General features: G+C 42.7%; 1 protein-coding gene across 1 annotated transcript in view; it reads left to right on the top strand.

Annotated features, from left to right (window-relative positions):
- Positions 1-400: 400 nt before the first annotated feature.
- The window catches only part of PPARGC1A (PPARG coactivator 1 alpha), a 343,375-nt gene continuing 321,319 nt past the window's right edge, over positions 401-22,456 (top strand). The window contains exon 1 of the mRNA XM_042811869.1: positions 401-424. The gene's annotated coding sequence lies outside the window, so the exon portion shown is untranslated. The remainder of the gene's footprint in view (positions 425-22,456) is intronic.

The raw sequence follows: 22,456 nt of genomic DNA, 5'->3' as shown, positions 1-22,456 counted from the left end.
GGGCGGAGGGGATGGCGGGGCTGCGCGGCGCGGTGCCGGCGGCCGTAGCGCAGCCCGCGCCCGGCGGCGGCGGCGGCGGAGCGAGCGCGCACACGTGACGCGGCGCTCAGTGCTTCTACACTGCCGCGCACACACACACGCACACCCGGCGCTGCCCTCGGCTCCTCCGGCCGCGTTCGCCGCCTCCCGCTCCCGTCCGCTCCCGTCCCTCGGCTGCCGCCAGGGCGAAGCGCGCTCTGCGGCGGCAGCACCGGCACCGGCGACCGCGCGAAGAGGCGGCGAGAGTTCGCGTGCACCGGCTGCTGCGTGCCCGCCCGGCGAGCGGTGCGCCCGGAGGATGGCCGGCTGCGGGCTGTCGGAAGACGCGTTCTTCTCCTCCTTCTTTTACAACTACACCGCCTCCTGGGAGACCTCCTACAACCAGGTGAGCCGAGCGCTCGGCTCGCGGCGGGCGGTTGGGAGCAGCCCCGTTTTGTGCCACGCGTGCCCGGCGGCCCCACAGGATGGGGAGAGCCGCGCTGCCCGGCGCGGCTCGGGCGAGCGGGGGAACTCCTCGCCGAGCTGCGGGGCGAGGGGGCCCCCTTCTTCTCCGCGCGGCCGCGGGTGCCCTCCCGGGGCTCCTTTCGGGCCGGACGAAGGAGTTGGGCGCTGCCGCCGCTCCGCTGCCGGGCGCTCCCGCCTCGTCCCCGCGCACCGAACTTTGATGACTGTGCAGCGCGGGGCACACGCCGGGCCGGGCGGCGGGGGGGAGGGCCGGGCGCCGAGCCCGAGGGGCAGCGAGCCGTGCCGAGCGGCTTCGGAGCAGCGGTAATTAAACAGCCGCCGTGGTCTGCTGCCCCCGGCGCTCGCTCGGTGCAAGTCTACAGCGCCGCGCCGCGCGCGGAGGGGTCCCGGCACCGGCGGGGTGGGGGGGAGCGAGCGGAAAAGTTGAGTGGACGGGGCGGCGGCGCGGGGCCGGGGCTCCGCTTCTCTCTGCCGGGCTTGGGAGAGCGCGCGGCCCCGCTCTCCGGGAGGCGCGATGCCCCAACGAGCCGCCGCGGGTTACGCCGCGCGGCCGGCGCTGAGGCAGCGCGCTGCCGTTCCCGCCTCCGCGAGCGGGCCGCGAGGAGCGCGCCGCTCCGCCGGCAGCCGGCGGGGCTCCCGGTGCCGCTTTTGGCGCGGCCGCCTCGTGGCACGTAACGCGGCGCCTCGCCGCCCGCCGGAGCCCCGCGAAGTTGTGACGGGCGGTCGGTCCCGGCCCCGGGAGTTGGACCGTGCCCGGAGGAGTTGGGCTGTGCCGGGCGGGCGGGCGGTGCGCGCCCCGGTACCGCGGTAATGCGAGCAGCGGGGACGGGGGGGCTGCGCCGCTACAAAGGAGGCGTCACACCGAGCTCCTTTGAAGCCACCGGAGGAGGGAAACGGTTGGGAACGCAGACAATAAAATCAGGTTTAAACCAGTTCCCTCGTCTAAAGTTAGTTTCGTTCCGTAGCGAAACACAGTTCCGTAGGAGCGTGGCGTTGTTAGGAGGCTCCTTGGGTCCTTGTGGGAGAGCGAGCCCGTGGCACAGTGAAAGGCAGAGAAGTGCCGGCAGACCCGGAGCGGCTCGATCTTAGTGCCGGCGCTGAGCTGTGACTGAGGGGAAGGCGGGGAGGTGATCTGGGATGCGAAGGGTCTATTTATAGAAGGGCTGTGTACACCGTAGGATACATAGACAAAGTTGAATTAAATATGCATGATTAGGAGAGGAGTTCAGAAGGAGGAGGTGTGATCGTTACACGGGAGCGGAGGAGCTCGCGCCACTTTCGGGATGAAGATGAGAAGGATTTTTAAGGCACATATTCTTTCTGGTGCTCAAGGCTCCTTTCTATTTTCATCCTTCCCATATTACGCTCGCATTTACATCAGTCAGACTCACCAGCTGAGGATTAGCAGCACATGTTAGTCTGAATATGAAATCAAAATGAATGTGAGATTTTGCTGCAAATAGATTTCCTCTCAAGTTTTAACACTTACGAAGGCAGGCTTGGCTTAAAGCTGACAGTCAGCCATGTTCACGTTTGTTTGTTTTACCTGAGCTGCATCCAAAAAGAAAAAAGCTTGCAAACCGTTTCTTCTTGCTAAATATAGCAACGTTGCCGGAGTAGAATTTGTTTCGTGTACTCCTTTTAAAACAAAGCAGCAAACGGAGAAACTTTGAAACAAAGTGCTGAGATGAGATGGGTTGACTACTGGAAAAATAGGTTTTATTCCTAGATCGATACGATGCTCTCTCAACACGTAGTACAAGGTAAAAGGATCCTTTGTGTGACAGCAGTCTGGCCATCACTTACACAGGGTCTTTTCCTGGTGTCTCAGGGTGTGCTTTAGTGAGAGGACAAGAAATCAGAGCAGGACTTAATAACGGAACCCATAAGGTTAGAGAGAGCAGAGATTTCTTCCAGAAGCATCGCATGGCATCCGACGGCTCTGAAAGCAGGCGGGATGTTGGCTCCACAGTTCTGCAGGGTTCAGCGATCAGTTCCAACTGGTATATTTTGATGCATGATTGCAGCTCATTTTTAAGCACAACGCTACGTGAGTGATTTGTTGGTAATGTCCTTGGAAGGAACTTTCCCCATTTGCATACTAAATTCAAAAGCGCATCACAGAGAAGCTCGCATGAGAAAAATTGTGTCTAGAAGCTTGATGAAGTCTGTATTGAATCAATTTCTGAGATAGTCTTCTGGAAAATCAGGCTCTCTAATAGTTACAAATATGACCTCTTTACATTTCTGGAGAAAATTCCATAAGCGTTAGCCGAGACCCTCAAGCGTGGTATCTTTTTTATGGCTATTTTGGTGGAGGCACATAACCAACGTGATAGATTCCAGGCTAGGCAAACTCACAGATGTAAATCCTGAAAGCTGAATTGTGGTGGCACAGCTCTGCCTGTGTTGTCTTTGCCAACCTGTGTAAACCTGAGCCGAAGGAATGTCCAGCAGATTTCCTATTGAATCATCCTGTGATCTGCAGTTTAGGCTGTCAGTAGAGATGCTACTTCTTGCTCTTTGTTTTATATTTCTTCACCACCAACTTCAGGAGTCTGGCTTCTGACTCGCTGAAAATCTCTCCCTGTCTGTCTCTTCATTAGCGGTCATAGGGACAGATATTTCTAAGCACTGTAGAGGGGGGTGTTTGGCCTCGGAAGAGCAGTAGTTATATTCTTGGGCACGACCTATCTTTCCTTGCTGAACTGACAGCATATTTGTATTAATTATTTTTCGCTCTCCCGTCCAGAACTGTCTACGCTGTTGTATTACTGAATCTATATGGTTGGGAAGCGCTTGAGAATCATTTGAAATGTAATTGTTGAGGAATGAAATTGTGTGACTAAGGCATAAATCTGGATGCTTATTTTAATTCGGCCTCAAGAAAATCCCTGCAGTATAGAAGTAAAATGAGAGCGTGCTACCGAATGAGTGCCAGTATTTCAGAGCTTTCCCTGCCCTGTGCACGGAGGGCTTGTTAGCTGGCACCATTGCTTTGTGCTGCGTCCTCAGAAGGGGCTGTGCTTTGTGTGATACACTGTATGGAATGTGCTTTGTAGGTAAGCTGGTGAAGGATGAATGTGAGAGCTGGCTTTGTGGCTTATCTTTTTGTCTTTCCATGCCTGAAAACAGAAGCACCCCAATGGGATTAGAGCATTCAGCCACTATTTTTGGGGATGCTTTCTCAATGTACGTTGCTTGTACACATTTTCATCTTCTAACTAGAGAAAGTCAAGTGGTTCCATGTCAGTTTTGGCCTGTAACCAATGAGACTTTTGGACATATTTTTTTACAATGTTTTACAATTTCTGGATTATTATTTTTTTTCTTCGGATAACAGAACTGGGAGTTTGTGCAGGTGTGAAAAAATATGTGTTTGTGCTAGTACACTGCACTTATGTGACATATAGCGTGTATATACACACATGGATGTTGAATGAGAGATGCTCTATTGGAAACAACTGGCTCAGATTTTTGTAGACCTTCTTAAATGGGAGAAGACTCCCATTGCTGTATTTTGTTTGGCTTTGAAAGACAGCGGAATAAAACAGTCACTCCATTTCAGCTGTATTTTAGGGCAACGTGTAACGTTTCTGCAAATTCCAAAGACTCAGAACTAAGTTAGTACTGCTGCTCTTTCTTTGCTGGTTCAGTATTCACAGAGCAGACTTGGCGATTAAAAAGTTATTCCTGGGTTTGAAATTTTCCCTGACTCCAGGGGGCGATGTGTGCTGGTGCACAGAGTGGGGAAATGGGACAGAGTGAAACTGAAAGTGAAACTGAAGGGACTGAGCTTCTCAACAAAGGGTAAGCAATGGGATACTGAGAAAGAAGCTAGTTTGGGCTTAAATAACTCAGGTGCCGATAATAAAAAAAAGAAACAAACTTAAAAAATTAAAACTTATTTCTGTCAGAGGGTAATGCATGAATCTGTCATTCGGTACATGAATATTAAAACATGTCAATCAGTGATGAATGGTGCCGTGTATTTGCAAAGATTGGGATCACCACTGCATAGCATTTCAGAGAGCAGATTTCAGAACACGTCTTCTGTCCGCTTCCCGTGTTGTTGTTTTGGTTGTTGCTTAATAAAACCATCTGCAGTCTGGATGTACAAACAGTACGTTCTGATGGCTGTCTTACCTGGCAGGAAAGCACAGTTTGAACTGGGTGCAGGTAATTCTCTTCTGCCTGAGAGCAAAAACAGGTAAATAGTGGTGCAGTGGAGCAAGATAACATGCAACATATGGGCAAAATGATTTTTTAGGCTTTTTCTTTTTTTTTTTTTTGTTTTCCTTCAGAAGAAAATCTCAGGTGTAAATCTTGAGGTACGATTATGTCTGTGATGAACAAATGCATTTTAGTGCTATATTCATAAGACAGGATTCTGAAAAATAGTTCCATGGGGGAGAAAATGTCAGTAGTTCTGGCAACATATTCTGTAGGAAGAGGGCAGGGAGTTCTGAGCTGGTCAGATGTTCATGTGGTCTAAGCAGAAATGTAAAAGTGCAGGGTTTGCATTGGAATGAGAACGGGGTCATCCACCCTTTGTACTCATCATCAGGGAAGCAGAACCTTCTTCCAGAGAGACCATAGGAAATCAATGAGTACACTTTGCTAGTGTAGAGATAAATGTGGACTGCAGAAGGGTATTAAATATAAAAGGGCAACAGTAAAATGATTTACTGCGTGAAGCAGGGGAACTTTCTTTTGGTCACCTAAAAGCAATTTTCTTTCTTTCTTTTTTTTTTTTTTTTTTTTTTTTTTTGATAACATAATTGTATTTCCTAATACTAGTATCTGAAGAAAAGCTGGCAAGCAAACTGTTTTGCTGGGATTTGAGCTGTATAATGTAAGCTGGGAGAGGCTTGTTGACAAATGGCAGCTTATTTAAAAATATACACGTTTTTGAACCTATTATCTGGCATTTATCATTTAGATTATAATCATCTGACCTGACTTACCAAAAGTTAATGGCTTTTTTAGTGTGTTTTTCCTGAGGCAATGTGGATGCTTGCAATCCAGTTTGTCTCGCTATGACCAGAAGGTATCACTGAGGGATACCAGCACAACGGATGCACAGAGGAGAGAACCTGATGTACGTTTAGGTGTGGAGACTTAATGAAATGTGGAAGAGCAGGTGCACAGTCCTAATGTGCTGGTGGTTTTTTATTTCCTCTGATGTGTCTGTTTGCTGTGTGAGCAAATCTTCTTGTACGTTTGAAACCTATAGGACTGTAAAATTGCTAAAAAGGAAGGAAAGCCAATACTTCCACAACATTTTTTTTGCCTTAGGCTCTGTGTTCTCCACAAATGGCAGTTACCGTGTCTGCTCCAAAGGTAAAATTCAGCTGAAAAGAGATTGATAACGGAGTGGCTCGTGGTCTGGATATAGCATTTGTGACATGGTGGTCCTAATCTGGGAGGAGAAATTGAGCGAGCTCCTGGGGATCTGCAGTGCAAGAGATGTGCTGACACCAGCCCCTCACTCGGGAGCAGGAGCGTGCTGCAACCTGCACATCCTGACTGCAGTGCCTTGGGTTACGTTATGGATGGGTCTGTCAGTAGATGAGTGGAATTCCTTTTGGATAGAACTGAGCTGGGAGTTGTACTCCAGGGAGCACTTCTAACACCGTTTGACGTACAAAATAAATGTTAAACTGGTGAGATGGGGCCGTTGCTAAGGTAAGCAAACCTAGCTCTCAGGTGTGTGTGATGTGAAGCGTAGTGTCCATGTTGCCTCCTCTGCAGCAGCTGTTGAGCTGCTCGTGATTCTGCATCGCTTGCTGGTGTGGGCAGTCCCTGGGCACGGTGCAGCTTACCTCACTGGGAGCACAGGAAGGCCCATGTTTGGGAAGCTAGCTGAGAAGCTCAAGGGTAGGATGGGCGCCCGACATGCATCCTTACCTCGCAATCACAAGGCCATTATTCTTTCCCTCAAAAAGGGGTAGTTTGTGTTGGCATGGAGAGAAAAGGTTCATTTGATTGCTTGTAATATAACACATGAGCGAGTAAGTGGCACTGGTACTTTGGCTCACAAAAGCCCTCCACATTTTTAACCCATTTTATTATTTGCAAGTGCAATTTAGTTCCTAATGTTAACAATGAGTGATTATGATTCTGTACTTCCGTTTACAGCATAAATTAGCATTTTGTTTTCCATTACAGCTTTTGAATGAGGAATTATAATGTATAATTTGCTGCAAATAGATGTTATCATCTCTTTGGATGTGAACAACCACATAAACTTGAGCAAATGATAAAAATGGAATCAATTACTTCTCAAATGGAAGTAGTTTACAAACCTTCAGATACAAAATGGCAATAGTAGCTGGTTATTGTAACAAATAATTAGGTTTTTTTAAAACAACATTTATTGAATTCCATTGACAATTTAGTAATTGTTTATAGAGGGTTTAAGTGTCCCACTCACAAAATACATGCCACAAAATATCTGCACTTTTAAAACTGCAGATCGCTTCTCTAGTCTTTGTTCCAAGATTTCATCGTGGGTGTTCACCTGTATGAATCTTCCAGAAGGGGAGAGTGGGCCACAGATGGCACTGGTGATGTAGAAATTGCTTTACAGCATTCTGGGATGAAAAGATTGAGATTCAAATTGTAGCAGAGAGAAGGGAAGACTATGTGTTTGAAGTGGCATCCTAAGCCTACCAAAGGTGATGTGAGGTTTTTCTGCTGCTTTGGGACTGATGGTCTGGGTCCTGGCTGTGGGAAGGAATAAGAGCAGTACGAAGGAGACACTGCAGTAGTCAGCAAAGCACATCACATTTCTACTTGGGTTCACCAGCATTTTTTCCAAAATGTTCCTTGGTAATACCATCTTGTGTGCCATATACCCCCTGGTTGACCGCCCTGTATTGACTTTTCTCAGCCACTCCTCATCTTGCAACTACTTAAAAAAATATGCACAATTCAAAGTCCATATTTTGCAGTGTTTAATGCTTCAGATGTTGCGACTTCCTGTTGATCCTTTTTAAGGCCTTCAGGTAATTTAGCTTTTCCATGTTTGCTATGCTATGAGGACTCTTTCTGTTAATAAATGATGCCAGATTTCATGGTTGTCTGGGTTGATTCTCAGCAGCACTGCTTTTTTTTGTTTTTGTTTTTCAATTTTTGCCATCCCCACGCTTCACCCTTTTACTGAGAGATGGTGAACCAGTAGAGAAGATTGCTTAAGCTTTTCTCTTTTGAATGCCATTATTATCTAATCATTAAAAATGAGTACATTTATTTTGTGCATGGACAGCTAGGGAACAAGCTGAGGAAAAACCAGTCATCACTCTGCTGCATTCTTTAGTCTGTAGGCCAGATAAACAGTAGTTTTTTTAATCCTTTTAATAGTTAGAAGAAAAAAAAAAAGACTATACAGGTCTTTTTCTTCACTCTAAAACATTATAGGTAAAGCAATTATGGAGGAAAAAAAGGCTGATAAAATGGAACTAATGTAACTTGCAGTTCAGGATACAGTGTTCAGCATTAAAGCCTTTTTCTGAGACCAGAATGCTGATGGGAAGTTTTTACCAAAACTCTTCCCCACCCCTTCTTCCCCTCCCAAACACTCCCTTGGACTGGGAAGGATGGGAATGTTAGGATATGACTCTGTGTATTTGCAGTGTGGCTTTTAGTCTTGCTGAAGCTTGGAATGGGCATCTATTGTAGCAGTCATTCCTGAGGGGCTGCTGGTACTTGGTTTTAGAAATGTGTGCGTGGCTCCAAAAACACACCCTGTTGTCACAGGGCCCCTGGACCCAATAGTTTACAATCTCAGAGGTGTATTTGGATTGTAAAACCTCACTCCAACTATACAGCCCACTTCAACCATTTCTTTCTTTCTTTCTTCCTTTCTATTTTTTTCTCTTTAAGAGTCAGATTGCACATGACTTGAAGTACCTGCTGGACTTTGACTTTTTATTCATGAAGCTTCTCACTGTATCTGCCTGCCACCTCTATATGCTCATGGTTTGCTTAGGCCTTGACGCAGCAGACCACTTGATTTCTGAACAGTAAAAGCTTGTAGTCCAAAGAACTGCTTAAAATGTGTGTGGTGTGTTGGATTGGGGCTTACACAGCTATATCTTCAGGTCAGAAAACCTTGCTTCCCTCTTGTTTGTTAAGCACTTAGTGTACCTGCAGTACATTAGAAGTATTGATGGTAATTATAGCAGTGGGAACAAGAAAGCAATGAAGAGATCAAGGAAACCCAGCAATGTTTATAGTACTGTTTACTGCCAGTTCAGTTTCTTTCTTTATTAAATGGATTTGCAAATAAAAGATGATTCCTTTTCCTTTCCTAGGAAGATCTTGTAGTGGAATGAGTAGTAGTGCATTAAAACGTGAGATTTTGTACAGTGACAGAAAGCTGTGCATGAAAGATGCTTAAGGATAGGAAACTCCTTCTGGAGTGTAAGCAAGATTTAAAAAACAAGCAAACAAACAAAAAAAGTTGAAAACATGCAGAGGTATTTAAAATAAAAAAAAAAAATATAAGTAGGACACACACACACTTCAGTGCTTAAGTTGTTTACAGCAATGAGTAAATGAACTACTGACCAAATAAAGGAGGAAAACAAAAGTGAGGTTGCACTTCTAGCCTTCTTTATTTTCATCCAAGAGACTGTTAATTGCTGGAGGATTAAAATAATTCATATTCGAGGGTAGGAAATGATAACAGCAGGCAGAGGCTTGGATGCTCCAGCTATGCAAGGAACAGGGAAAGGAATACTTTTTTCTTCGTGTGATGTCAAAGCCAGAAGAAGGGGAAAAAAAAGGGGAGAGGCTTGTGGCTCTTTGATGTCACTTTCAGAATAAAAATAATACCGTAAAAGAACTGACATAATCTTTTTCTATTTATCTAAATCCTATTTTTCTAAAGAGTTAGGGCAGCGTCGTTAATTGATTTTTTTCTGACACTCATAATAACAGTTGTATTAAAAATTATTTACAAAGGATTTTTTTTTTTCAGAAGCTTGAGCCTTGTGGAGTCTGCTGTAGAAAAGTGGGTAGAGAGTGAACGATTGCACATCGCTGTTCCCAGAGAGCCATAATCTGCTTGATGGGTAACATGCGCGTTGTTCTCTTGCACTGCCCGACTCCAGCCAGCAGGGTGTTTCTGCTAAGATGTGCTGTTGTAGTAGCAATAGCGTCAGGATGTCTTGTGCCCTTTCAGTATAAATAAAGGTTGTCCTAACAGCTGCTCAGATTGTGCTGGCATAGTATCTGCCTTTGGACCGCCAGTTTCTGGCTAGAGCATTTTAACATGCTGAAGCTTTTCTCTGGTTACCAATGGTTGAATTATTTCCAGCTGTGAAAACAGATGTGCGGCTTTTTTGGAGAAGAAAAGTTACGAGGGGAGGTTTCTGAATCGCTCCTTTTCTATTTTAATTTTTTAGTTTTATTTGGGCTAAGAGGATGCATTTAGAAAAAGGTTTTAGTAGTACATCATTGTAAGGAGAATTTTGGTCATATCATGGAAAATTGTTGGTTGCCTCGTTACATCTTGAGACATAAGAAATACTTGGTATCTAAATGAACAGTTGTTGATGTTAATATAAAACTGGCAAATAAAAACCAGTAGATTATCTTAGTGCATACTGTATATTAATGTGGTTGTTCAAACATTTTATGAGGCAGCTCACAGTCTTTCCAAATCTGTATGGGCAAATGCTTCTCATGTCTCGTTCAGTTTTTTATTCATCTTTGGCTGTTGTCTTTATTGAAAGGAATTCTCTAGGTGAAAACTTCTCTGAAAAACCCTGCTCATTTTTCAGACATTCTTTTCCCTTTTGTGTTTAGCGTGGTGATTTGTCCCTTTATAGTTGATGTTTGCCTGTTTTTCCATCTGCTGGTAGGCACAACACAGTTGGTGTGAAAAAGGGGACTTTCTGTATGAGAGAATTCAGCTTTGTGATCTCTTTTTTACTTTTGATTGTTACATAAAGTAAATGGTGAAGGATGAAACTAGAACTGGCAGCAACTCAATTTTTGTTACTCTTGCAAGTAAGTGTCTTACAAAATGGAGAGCTATTTGTTGAAGAGGAGCAACGTGCATATAGTAGGGCTGCACGATGCATTGCACAGCAAAGACCTGGATGTACAGAAGTGTCTCTGGAGTAGTCAGTGAGCCTCCAGTGAGCTATGAACTCTGAGCAGCATTCAACTACTTTAGGACTACTGCAACTATAAGCTTGCAATACAGACAAATAAACAAAAAGACTGTTTACACAGTCTTGTAATTTGAATTTTTTTTCATGGCAGAATGGTGTATTTGGAAAGATGACAGAGAGTTCATTATAAATTATAAAGTACTCGTGGAGGTTGCAAACATATGTGTCTGTGAAACCATCCAACCCATATTCTGCTCCGAGTTCGTTGTCCTGCAGTTCACAGGGCGTTTCATACGTGGTGCTTTGGATGCCTTCCCTCTGAGAGGGGCCAGGAGGAAAGCACTGCATGTTCAGAAGAGTGTGCTGTGCGCCCGGGTTTTGCAGGAACGAGGAAATCATGTACTTCTCCTCTTCCAAAATCACAGCAAGCTGAACAATGATTTCAGATTTTTCTGTAAAGGGTTTTTAGCTGCCATGTAACCAGAATGCCTGTGGATTAGCAGTTGCTCAGAATGAAGAACTGATGTGGCAGTGTTACTTGCAGCGCAAGTTTCTAAGACCTTACCACATTATATTCTTATTTTTGAATATATTTTTTCCAGATATTAATTCCATGGACTGTATTTGTCCCAACAGCTGTCCAAGTTATGCTGTTTGTTTCTAAAGGAGAAATCAGTATATGTGATTTTTGTCTTTCTGTCTTCAGGAATACTCCTAGATTTAAAATTAAAAAAAATCTGAAATTTCATACTATGATATTTAATTAGATCTTGCCACCAGAGAAAATGTTTTTTTTTTTTTTTTTTTTTTAAGGATTCTTTTTAATGGAAGACTTTTGTTGTGGAAAATCCTGAAGTATAAGACAAAAAGCAAGACAACAAAAGGACTAGGATATAGAGGAAACCTTTTTATAGGAATATTTATTCTTTTGTAGTTTAGAAGATGTAAAGCAAAGTGAAAACAAAAATCAGATCTGTATTTGATTAGTAATCAAAAGGTTATTAATGGTGCTGATTACTTCAGCTTAGTTATGTCTGTTCTAGTATTACTCTTACTTGGTTGCCACAGTAATGGAGCTTATTGTAAGCCCTTATCTTTGACCAACCAGAAGAAATCATAAAAGGAAATAATTGTTTAGTGACAAAGACTTTGATAACAGCATGACTCTTATGTGGGAGACAAGGAGATAACACTGTCTGAGGGAAATGATATAACCAAGGTAGCTAAGGTGATAAATTCTTCAGTTGTCTCGTCCTCAGTGGTAAAATATATGGCAAATTAAAGACATCTTTTCAAGAATCATCTTAGCTACTGATACTGTTTGTAATTTGCATGCTTCACATTTGCATGTGTAGAGAGGAGTGAGGAGATTTGGTTTTGAGAATAGTACAATTTGGTAAAGCTGCAGTTTATCCTCTGAGATAGAGCAGATGATGCAGCCATTACTTATTATTCAGTCTTGAATTGAATCTGTGGTCAGTGTTTGACTTGTACTTGACCAGAAAATTTTGCAGACATTAGGTATTTATTTGAAGGAAGGCACGAAGAATTATGGAAGTAGAGCCTTTGAAGCTTACTGCACTGGTTAATCATTCTCGTTATTTGCTTTCTTTACAGAGCTCTGTTTTTCAGTAGAGTTGTTCAGAATTCGCTTTCTAGGAAGAGATTCTCTTTGTGACTTGAGATGGTAGGTAGGAAAGTATCTTTTTGGTTTTTTTCCTACCTCAAAAATTAGTTTTACTGAAGACATCGCTGAGTCGTCTTTTTACTAAGCTGATCAGTGACCTCTTCAAGACTGGACTGGAGGATGTTGTTTGCAGGCCTTGAGTATATTTGTGTAACTTTTCCATTTTCCTTCCAATTTTTTTTATTTCCCCTTAGGCAAGTTGGTTGTCACAAATATGGCATAATGTTCCAGCATTGCTCATGCTCTCAGCACTGAAGAGAAGAACTCTTAATGCTTAACCTGCATCTTCACTCTGTTCAAGATTCAGATTACTTAACGAAAGCTCAGTTGAGTCTGAGATGTGCAAACCTTGCCATTTTACCACGTTACTGTGCAGGATATGGTCTTTTACTTTGTACATTCAGTAGCTCTTCTGCTCAATACTCTGTAGCTTAGTACTTTGTTATATTCAAGCATGTTTTGTTAAACCAGTCTTTTTCTATGTGAGTAACTCTTTGCACTCTGATTTCTGTGCGCTGATTTTGTCATTAGTGTCTTTAAATCTCTGATATGTTGAGTGACATGAAGCCTAGCACCTTCTTGTAACTCAGGAGAAACATCTCTCCTCTGTGCTAATTCCTCATCGACGAGTGTCTTATAATATCTCTTAGTCCCATTTTAATGCACTTAATGTGCTCTTATATAGCATCTTCTTAATACTTAAATCTCAAAGTCATGCTGTAATAAATCAGCTGCCTTGCAGAAAGTCTTCTGCAGATGCAAAATTACTGAACAAGTAGTCTTATCAAATATTTGAGTTAAAATTACTGGATATTTTTAGTGATGAGATGCCAGTCCTCTAGTTAAGTTACACATGTATGTAACAGCACATTACTTAGTTTCTGCTCCTCTCAGGAAAGTTACGTTTTCATATTCACTGTGTATAAATGAGCATTTTTTATTAACTTTGTATCTTTGAGACTGTTCTAGGCTTTTCACATGCTTATAATGCCTGCACCAAAGAGGCAGTGATGGATGCATTGTATGGGAGCAAGGCATTCTGTGTGATACGTGTTACGTATGTGCCACTTAGCCAGCTTGCTGTGTGCCCCCTCAGTAGCGTCCCAGTGCTTCCCTCTTTCTCTAGGTAGTGCATGAATAACTCCAAATGTACGCAGCACTAGCTTGAACTGGGAAAAATGAAGCAAAAAATAAATCTTTTGAATAGTCTTGGCTCCTGAAACCTTGCTAGGCTGTGTTACAGAAAGTATTACCAATCACACAAAAACTGATGAGTGTAATTGATATCTCTTTTTAATGGTGTCTTCTTCTCATGTTTGTTAATTACAGATGAAGCTTTGGAGACCTGCTGCTATATATATATATATATATATATATATATATATATATATGTATATATATATATATATATATATATATATGTATTTTTTTAAATGGGCCATGCATGCTCAGTCTGTTACCCAGCCCATAGAGCAGGGACTTCATGCAGGCTATGCAGCCTCAGTGCCCATGTTTTCTCCTAGAAAATGAAATCTGGTGATGCGTATTTTGCTTGCAGATTTTACAAGCTGGAGCTGAAGGCTGGAACAGGCCTATCCTGGTATCTGCAAGATGAAACAGCCTGAAATAATTCCCTGTAAACAGTCAGCAGCCACTGAGAGTTCTGATCTGGAAGTGATGACTGTATTTAGAGCTGAGTCCAGAGGGCTTATGGTAACATTTGTCAAAGGTGCTGAGTCTTATTTTCTGAAAGCACATGTGTGTGAGAAGCAAGGTGCCTTTCAGTAAGGCTTTAGGTAAGCTCTCCGGAAATGCGTAGTGCTGTGTAGGAATATTTGAGACAGTTCTAAATGAACTAGCTCAGATAACAAAAGCAGCAGAGATGTGCACTTCAGCATACCTATAGATTGATTACTGCAGTAGGCAAGCATGTCAGTGTACCAGCATCGTCTGCTGCTTGGGCAGGGGGAAGGCTGAGTTGGGTGGCTCTCTTCAGCACCACCCTTTGTATACAGTAGATGTGTATTTGTAAATCTGGGATGTAGCAACTGAATGTGAAATGAGGGGAATTCCAGAACTCATATTGTTAGGAGAAGACGTAAGAAATCTCTGTCAAAATGGACTTAAAAGTTGGCTCTTGAAGTTCAGGTTGAAAAGTTTAGGACTCTCATTGCCTGAGATAGCAACAACAAACAGTTGTTTGCTTTCTTTTTCTTTCTATCCATCAACTTAAAACTGATATACACAGTCATGTTGCTATGCACAATTTGATATTTATTTAGATATGCTTGTCTGTCTGAAAACTACAGTTATTTTACTGCCAAGCAGTAAAAATGCCATCTGTGTAACATATTCTTAAATAAATTTTTATATGTGCCTTAATTAAATCGTTACAGGTAAGAAGCAGTGTGGTTGTTTTTCTAGTGAAATCTATTGGTTTTGAATGAGCAAAAAATAATACTGGAAACGGAAGAGGTATGCGTACTGAAACATTGAACTCAGTTAAGTTAGTATGGCAAAACACGCTTAAAACTGACACACACAGCCAGCTGTGCGGGAGGACAGATATTTCAGTTTTTACAAATGAAATTGTAATTAGAGATTTAAGCATTGTCCTGCTGATTTGGTGTTTAATGTTCTCCCTAGCATCTTCCTGTTAGGGAGTAGCACAACGTGTGGCATTTAGTATGCATTTAATCTGTCTTTTGTTTTAAAACAGAACTTCTTCAACTGGTAGCAGCTTTAATAATTATGTGAGTAGAATTGTAGAGACAAAAGCAAATGTGAGAAGACAATATAGCAATGCTTTATGCTTAGATACCTGTTTTCTTTCATTTGGGAACTCGAGGGCTATTGCTTTTGGTTGCCAAATGTTAGGCTGATTGTTTTCAAGGTGAAGCTGTGCTATGCTGCTTTGAACTGATACAGCATGATCAGGGTAATAAGTAAGTGCCACTTAATTGGAACAGGCCTGATCAGAAGACATTCCAGGTAACTGATTTAAGCCAAACAATACTTAATTGCAATGACTGTTGCTTAATGGGATGGTAATTATGTGCATCGGGGATGCCTTCAGATGATTCATTGGTGGTTGGCTCTTCTCTGTATCCCTCAGCGTTGGCTCTCTTTTTCTGTTAGTCAAGTTTTCAGAAACAGCCGTGATGCGTTCAGAAAAAGGGTAAGCCATTACCAGTGGTTCTGTGCCGGAGCTTTAAATTCAAATTGTCTAAAATCATAAAGCCTCCATTAGTCTTGAATTAGAGTATTTCTTGTAATTCTTTTCTAGATTTCGAACTGTTAGTTTTGCATTTTCATTTTTCTTTGTGATCCAGAATGTTAGAAATTGAAATAAGAGAAGACAAGTCACATAGTTCTGGATCTGACTTCTGGATGGTGACAGACTCTACTGGCATCATGAGACTCACTGAATCACTGAAGTTGATGTGTTCTCTGCCCTTGGCAAATCATGGACTTAGTTTAGTTCTCTCATATTCTTTTTGCTAGGAATCCTGTTTTCTTCTGCCTGTGCCTGCTGATCTGATCTCCAGAATGCACTTCACAAATGGAGAACCTCCTTCTGTAGCTGAAACTTACTAAACCTAAAACTGGGATCATATCACGCTTTTCTGAAACATTAGCCTGCCAAATACGTTTCAGCCTTTTATGGTTAGCCTTTCTCTGCCCGCCTTATCTGATGCATTATCACATCATCAGAATGGGATGCTGATGTTGTTTCACGTCTGCCCACTTTTCCCATGTATATTTTGATGCTTTTGCACGGTGTCTTTCGGAGCAGTCCTTTGAAATAGGTGGGTATATTTGGTATTGCACAGAGCTGCGGTTCCTTTCTGAGGTGCTTTGGCAGACACTGCTAGTGGTACAGTTCCTTTTTAATTCCTGAAATATCACGCCTCCATATTTCTCAACGTTATATCTTATTTACAAAGTGAACATATGGGATTAACTTAATTAACTGTTGGAGTTTAAAATACTTAGAATCTTTCCAGGTAGCTAGTGCTTTCACATCTCTTTTTCCCTCTTAATACATCTAGCGGTTGCAGTGCGGGTGGCTTCTAGCGATAATTCCTGCAAGGAATGACTTTCAATGATAGGAACGTATTTAAGAAATCCTTGCTATTTAGACAATGGACATGTTTCCCTGTTAACAAATCTTCTACAGGCAGAAATCAGGCCAGTTTTTTTATTTAGGAACTTCAGAACCAGTCTGTATGCCTTCTTCAAAAAATGAAAGGGCGCTCCAGGATTTGTTGGATTTCACTTCCTCCTGCTCCTGCTTTCCTCATTATCTCTTCCCTTTAGGAATATTTAAGAAAGAATTTCAGTGACATATAAAAAGTGAGGAGACTTTGTTGGGAATACCAGAACTACACATTGCCTGAACAGTCTTCTCCGTTGACGCCAGCCGCAAGCACTCTTACATATTGCATTGTATGTCTTTATTTAAATCAGCTGAGAATATCTAACCTCGTTTATTTTGAATGGAAAAAATATTAGAAATGGGAAGTATTATCTTTATAAGCATTTTCCATGTATATATTTACGGAAGTGTTGAGAAACTCTCAGTTATTGTCTAACTACCAAATTCACTGGCCAGTGCTTTGCAAAATAGATTTAATAACTGGATGGATTGTTTTTTTCTCTTTTGTCCTTCAAATTTAAAATGGCAGACAACAAACATCTTCACAGCTTATTTTTTTTTTTTTTAGTGCCTTTCACCTCACTGTGAAATTGCTAAGGACCTGATCTGCATTGCAAAGGGATGTGGTACCTTCTGAAAGTTTCTTTAAGGTGTCTGCAGGTTGGTTCCATTTACCTGTAGAAATTAAAAATTAAACCAATATGTTGAAAATACTTTTTCAAACCCACTTATCTCAGTAAATTTGATGTTTGATAGTATATTATTGAGATAACTGAGAGGCCCTTGTTTTGCTAGGCGTTAATTACTGATAGTCTCTCTTTTAAGTCAAGTTTTTACATTAAGAAAAGTGTAACATTACCTTTGCAATAGTGAGGTATTCTACTTTATAATAGTGAGGTATTTTACTTCTCACATGTATACAGAAACATGCATTTTTATTACAGCATGACTTTTATTTTGGTGCAGCATAAATCGTAGAATCATTTGAGTTGGAGGAGACCATTAAAGGCCATCTAGTCTGATTCCCCTGCACTGAGCAGGGACACCACTGCTAGATCAGGTTGCTCAGAGCCCTGTCCAGTCTGTCCTTGGGTGGCTCCAGGAACAGAGCAGCCCCCACTTTTCAGGGCAACCTGTGCCAGTGCTTCACCATCCTTATCCTAAAAACCTTTCTTCTTACATCCTATCTAAATCTCCCCTCTTTTAGTTTGAAACCACTTGCCCTTGGATGACTGTCACAACAGCCCCTGCTCAAGAGTCTGTCCCCTTCTTTCTCGTAGCTCCCTTCTAGATACTGAAAGGCCACTATCAGGTCTCTCCAGAGCCTTCTCCAGACTGAACAGCCCCAACTCCCAGTGCAATTTTTTCATCAGTAATTTTCACAAATATATCCAAAAATTGAAGTACAACCTATCATAGAACTTCATGGACACACTGAATCTATTGACCAGCTTATGGAACATGAAGACTTTTTGAGAGCAATGCTTTTATTGCCTTTTCCTTAAACGTTTTACTAAATATTTGTTTTCAAGGAAGGCATTTATTGTACATATTTGTAAACGCATCAGTAATTACGATGTCTCAGTAACATATTTTCCAATAAAGGCTACAATTACTGGAGAGTTAAAATAAGTGGTTTTAGTTAGCAAAACTAGCATTTAGGTTGTAATGAGTTTCAGATTTGCTGGTTAGGCATCGATATGGTTGATGGGGATAGGATGGCTCCCTTCTGCATTCTCTTGTCTTAGTTGTGTAGTGGAGTTGTTTGAATGCAATATTGACATTTTTAAGGTTTCCAGACTCTAAATCAAAGCTTTTCCCTTATTGGTTAGAATATCTTTTGGGATTGAAAGTTCCCCGGCTCAGCCTGATGGCTGTGGCTTCTTATGTAAAAGCAGAAGAGAGAAGTGACATAAGAATGCCTCTATCTTACAAAACCGCATTACAAAAGGTAGTAGGCACACAGGAAATGCTTCCTTTGTCCCCATGTAGCTCTTTGTGAAGTGTCCTCTTGCCTTTCATCCCAAGGAGCTTCCAGCTCCTTCCTCCTTCACCTGGGGACTGATGACTGAGGAGATGTGGGTCGGAAGTTCTATACAAGGAGAGTGGTTAGGCCCTGGAACGGGCTGCCCAGGGAGGTTGTGGATGCCCCGTCCTTGGATGTGTTTAAGGCCAGGTTGGACAGGGTCCTGGGCAACCTGATCTGAATGTGTGTGTTTGGTGGCCCTGCTAGGCGGGGGGGTTGGAGCTACGTGATCCTTGAGGTCCCTTCCAACCCGGGTTGATTCTGTGATTCTGTGAGGCTGGCCCTGTGCCTGCAGGCGCTGAGGCTGGAGCAGCGGGGCTGTTGGATCGCGGTGCTCAGGCCCCTCCTTCACGATGCAGATGAGTGAGCAGCGTGCTTCTCAGGTGTGCTGCTGATGCCGTTGTTCTGGGCTCTGAAGTCTCTCCTTTTTCTCGTAGCTTTTCTTTTTTTTTAATCCCCCCTTGGCATCTCACAGTCTCACAGCTTGGACAGAGTCGAGTCTGGAGGACCTTGCAGAGTGCCTGGTATGTGTGTGATCTGTGTAGGATGCTGCAGGGTGTGCAGTGTTATCATCCCTGACTCAGCTAAGCCCCCTACTCAAAGAAGTGACTGTGCCTATTGGCATGGGGTGAGGATTTAGGGGGCGAGTTGGCCATTAATAGGTTTCCTGTGTTAGTTTATTTCTGTGGAAGCTGTGGCTGAAGAGAGACTTTCGAAAGCTGTGTTAATGGCTTTAAAGCCGAGTGCCCTCATGAAACATAAGTAAGGATGTAAGGAAAGACACAGAGGGCCTTGTGGAAAAAAACAGGCAAACGGGCTATCTGTAACATTAGAGACACTACTACTGGATGCTGGTAGTGCTTCTAAAGTCATAAATTGATAATGCTATTAGTGTTAGATGCCAGAACTGCTGCTAGTGTCCAGCAGCAGGAATGATTTTCCCACTGGGAGAGTGAGTCATGCTGTCCCTGTGGAGAGAAGTGCATTAAAAACATGGAAACCAGTGAATTATGGTGGTGGTTTTTTTTTTTTTGAAAATACTGAAATGTATCTTACACAATGCTTGGATTGTTGCATTGCAAATATGCTCGACCGTGTAACCTATAGCAAAACAGGAGCCTGCACAGGACTAGTTTATGTTAGTCACTATGGTGGTGTGTGGAAGGATATAAGAAAAGAGAGGACACAGAGAGAGGATTTAAGAAGGAAATGGGTAAACGTTACATTAGGGCTGGCTTTCCGTGGGTGATGTCACCCTTCAAGTAGGAGAATGAAATTGCATTACCATATTGATGGGTGTCACACAGCAGAACAATTGAAAATTTTTAATTAACAGTGTAACAGCCCTCAGCTGTTTCCAGGTAGGTCCTTAGCCTGGGCAGCCAAACCCCCAGAGGGGTGCTCACAGCGTGCTGGCACTTTGCTAACCGCAGCTGCCCTGGGTCTCTCACTTGTAAATAAGGCCGCTTTCAGAATCCTGTAGAGTGAGGCATAACTGTAAATGAGGCAAACAGGGAAACAGACCAAAGTAGCAAGGCAGAAAGTGCTTTCTGCAGATGCTATCTGTGTACGTAGTTTGTGGCTCGGTGGTGGAAATCACCTAATCACAACTTGTTGCTAGTTGTTTATTATATTGCTTGCATCCTGTCCTCCCAACAGGAAAAAAAAAAAGTCTCCAGTGCAGCATCAGAAGTAAAGGGAAATGCTGTAGTCTTTGAAATGAGCAATGGGAGAGAGAATTTGGAGTGGGACTTAGAAAAGCAAAGGATAAAAGACACAAAGATGTAGCAGGTCCTCTCAGAAACGCTCAAGGACTGAAATAAGTTTAGTAACATAGGAGTGGATGAAATGCTGTGTGGCAGTGCTGCTGTCGTTTCTGTCCAACTGATAGAACAGCTCCGGACTGGTTAGAAGTGAGGAGAGTATTTGTTTCTGCGTGAGTCCTGGTAAGCCAGGAATGCATCTCAGGCAGCTGTTAGCATCATCCCCTGTTGGAGTAGCAGTTTCAGGCTTTTGTCAGGAGCCTGATATAATGGGCTACATACAGCTGCCAAACAAAGAAGAGAGTCTGTTTGATAGAGCTACTCTGCAAATAAAGTAGAAGGTAACAGGCAGGTGGGCAGGAGCAAGGAGATAGTGGAGCAGTTACCTGTAATCTCTGTATGCACCAACACACTGGTCCTGCTGTGAAAACAGGGCAGAGAGCTGCTCTCTGAGGACAGGTGCCTCTCAGCACTTGTTTTCTCACTGATAATAAGAGCCTTCTTGGGGAATGTGACATAGCTGTACAAACCTTTTTTAGGAGAGACACCTGATAGAGGGCTGTGAGAGCCCTGTGTTTAAGTCAGAGCTAGCTGTACCGATAGCATGACTAGGAGTTGTACTGATGTAATGAATGCTTGAGGTAAGTAGGCAGAAATGGAAGAGGCATCACAGAACTCAAGGTGAAAAAACTGCTTGAGGTCTGTGTGCTCCCAGAAAAGTAGTACTCGGGTGACTGCAGTAATGATTTGTTTGTGGTTATACAGCATATTTTATCTTTGGTGCAGTGAGTCAGAGCACTTCACAGTGTGATTTCAGTGTAGCGTATCCTTTTGCAACTTACGTTTCCATGCTCTTTCAAAACAGTATGTCTAACTTTACAAAAGATGTTTTATATATACAAACAATTGTGTATAGTTGAAAACTCTGCCTGGCTCCCAGGAAAACAGTTTTTGTTAAATCAGACACCAAAAGGCCACTGCGAGTTGTAAACTATGTTGCAAAACATAGAATCGTTATCTTTCCAAAAGGTTTTTTGTATACAAACAACGAAACTGTGTGTGTGCAGTTCTTTTTACTGATTGGGCACAAAGGCCTTGGTTTTGCTTATGTTTTTATAAGGTGAACTCTGCATTGTGAGCCTTACCATGTAGTGTTACACAAAGAATGAAGTTTACTTTGGGGCATTCTAATGCTGAAGAAAGCATTCTTGCATGTTTGGCAGCAGGTAATTTTGTGAAATCTGGGTAATGTTGTGTTGGTTACCACTCAGGAGGTCAGGCTGTTTAAACAGTTATATTCCCAAATAACTAGACCCTGTGTAGCTAAATGATGCTGACAGCACACTGCAGATCATTTTTTCATTTCCTTCTTTTAAAAAGGTTCCTTGTGAATTTCTTTTCTTTACAGATTTGATGTATTGCAACCCACGTGTTTGGAAGTTTGACAATCTGTGAAAATAAGGAATGAGGAAATGGAGAAGATCTGGAAAATGCAAATTGGTTTAGATTCACAACATTTATTAACTTTTGGAATTTACTTCCACTCCCAAGAATGAGCAATATATTGTGTACGAGAAACATCAGTTATGGCAGGGAATGGGCGAGTTTTGGGGAGAAAAGTAGTTTTATCAGAATGAAAGTTCTGTGCAAGCGCTGAAGAAAAGCAGAGATGATGCTGCATGGCAGAATTCATCTGTTCCAGCAAGTATATATGCTGTAGATGGAGCAGCAGCTGAATTGCTGTAGAAATTAATTTGCCCCACACAAAATAAGTTGAATAATTTACTAGAGTAAACACGCAGGGCCATGATGGGAAGCCACCTATTTGGTGTATCTATAAGGAGAGAAAAATGCAAGTAATCTTGTAACTTGCTCTTTGCAAGCAGAGAGAGAGAGAAGACACAAAAAGATTTCATGGGCTGTGGGTATGACGGGATGGAGAAGCAGCGTGGAGAAGCCACTCTGCATACCACATCTTGATGAGCAAATACAGATGATGCACTCAGTGCTCGCACCTGAAAATACAAAGAAGTCTTTTATGTTGGTCTCCTTGTAGATGCATGTTTCTTTCCCCTGGAGGAGGAAAGAAAAGGAGTTCTAAGATTCCAGGTTGAGGGAGATGATCCTCCCCCTTTACTACATGCTGGTGAAGCCACACCTGGAGTACTGTGTCCAGTTCTGGGCTCTTCA

Source organism: Centrocercus urophasianus, unplaced genomic scaffold, assembly GCF_019232065.1.
Source record: "Centrocercus urophasianus isolate 14NV4802_14NV808 unplaced genomic scaffold, USGS_Curo_1.0 seq_13, whole genome shotgun sequence".
Taxonomy (NCBI): domain Eukaryota; kingdom Metazoa; phylum Chordata; class Aves; order Galliformes; family Phasianidae; genus Centrocercus; species Centrocercus urophasianus.
The sequence above is the reverse complement of the archived record's forward strand: the minus strand, read 5'-3'. Positions and strand labels throughout refer to the sequence as shown.